Raw genomic sequence first — 2254 nt, forward strand, 5'->3', positions numbered from 1 at the left:
AATCTGGGTGCACGGGCAGAGCTTTGAAGGTCAGGCGGCCTTTATCGCACAGTATTTCTGGTTGGAGCCGAACAGCACCAGATTGAATGGCTGAGTTGGCTTAGACAGTAGACGGGTGGTGAAGGCGATGGCAGCGTAAACCGTTGTGCTCATGTATTGTGTTGAACTTTTGATGCTGATGAACCATCCTAGAATTTGACTGAAACTTATATGCAATAGGTATTGAATGCAAATCTCCTTAAAACCACTGGTCTCTGCCCCAGCATTGTTCACGTCTTGTTAAAATGAACAGAGACTATTGGAATTCTTCACTTCTTGTATGAAGGTGGAACAGAGATCGAACTTTTCCGCACTTCGTCCTTCCGATCATTGGTCTGGAGCTAACTGACAAAGATTTTTTTTTAAATGACATTGAAAGAGAAAATGTGCACGACAGTTCTCTTCACCACGAGTGCTGGCCGTCCACCCGATCCGCCATGTGAAAAACGGACAGTCAGCTTCGGTGACCAAAAGGAATTTCGCTAAGTCCGTTATGTAAGGTAAGAGACTGTTCGAAATGGTGGGGTAATAACAGTTCCTATCCACGTCGGAGGCCACTGTGCAAACCGACCTCAACAGACTCGAAACCGCAATGTTCTGTCCTGTGAGGAGAGGTTGACTAGACTAGCCTATATTCTGTAGAATTTAGAAGAATAGGAGGTGATTTCATTGATTCAATGGTAAAACAGGCTCGAAGGGCCGAATGGTCGAACCTTTCATCGCATGCTTTACGGGTGCCCCCAGATCGACAATGTGGAAAACATAGAATCAGTCTCTGTGAGCAAAAGGATTAGCAGGCTTTTCCATAAATTCAGGTGAGTAACTGTCAGAAATGGTCGCTTTTAAGGGAGATTCGGAACACAAAAGAATAAGTTTGGCCCCGTGAGTTAAACAACCGGGGCATAACCCGAACCTGCAATCTTCTGACAACATCACGATTAACACTGAAGTTGGATGCCTTATCCATTCGGCCACGCGGCCGCAGCCGTCGCTAGTCACTTTGTTGTGGAGAAAATTGGAAGTTTTTTCAGGGCGACAGCTATGATTACAGAAACGGTTTTACTAAAAAATAAATACATTTTGAATTATTCAACAGATGCGCTGTCAGCTGGGTTCACTACTATGCATTGAAACTAATTTTGCTTTCGAATATATCACCTTAGAAATTCGGACTTCACAGCTGTAATCGCACTATTTTTAAGCAGACACTTGCAAAGAATGATCCTGGACAGACAGCAAATCCATTTTATACTGACACAGATGAAACGGGACTAACAGCACATCCATTTCATGAGACACAGAATGATCCGGGACTGACAGCACAGACATATTTATACACATTTATTGGTCTATTTTGCTGAAATCTAAAATTCCCCCCCCCCACCCCATCAGCATAGGCAGTCCCTCGGAATCGTGGAGGACTTGCTTCCACTACCAAAGTGATTCCTTTGATGGCTGAACATTCCGATACGAGAGCCACAGACCCTGTTACAGGGGGGATGGACATTCGCCGGGGGAAGGGGACGGTCGGGCTGGTTTGCCACGCGCTCCTTCCGCTGCCTGCGCCTGGGCTCTTCATGCACCTTGCGTTGAACCTAAAGGAGCTCAACACCCTCCCAGATGGGCTTTCTCCACATCGGTCGGTCAGCGGCCAGGGTCTCCTAAGTGGCAATGGTAATGTCGCACCTTACCAGGCAGGCTTTGAGGGTGCCCTTTATGCTGTCCTCCTTTGGATCGGTTACCATGAAGGAGCTCTGCAGAAAGCATTTACTTAGGCAGCCTCGTATCTGTCATGCGTACTATGTGGCCTGTTTAGCGATGCTGATCGAGTATGGTAAGTGATTCAATACTGGGGATGTTTGCCTGCTCGAGGACACTGATGTTGGTGCGCCTCTACTCCCAGGACATTTGAAGAACCTAGCGGAGACATCGTTGGTGATATATCTCCAGCGTCATGAGGTGCCTTCTGTACATCGTACATGCCACAGACCCATACAGAACGGCTTGTATTACAACAGCCCTATAAACCATGAGTTTGGTGGTAGATTTGAGCGCCTGGTCTTCAAACAGTCTTTTCCGAAGGCTGCGCTGGCGCACTGGAGGCGCTGCTGAATCTCAGCATCAATGTCTGCCTTTGTTGATAAGAGTCTCCCGACTGATTCTGTAGTTTTAGCAGGGAGCTTGTTGATTGTGAGGTGGTGCATGGCGGCAAGGA

This window comes from Pristiophorus japonicus, unplaced genomic scaffold, assembly GCF_044704955.1.
Source record: "Pristiophorus japonicus isolate sPriJap1 unplaced genomic scaffold, sPriJap1.hap1 HAP1_SCAFFOLD_33, whole genome shotgun sequence".
Taxonomy (NCBI): domain Eukaryota; kingdom Metazoa; phylum Chordata; class Chondrichthyes; family Pristiophoridae; genus Pristiophorus; species Pristiophorus japonicus.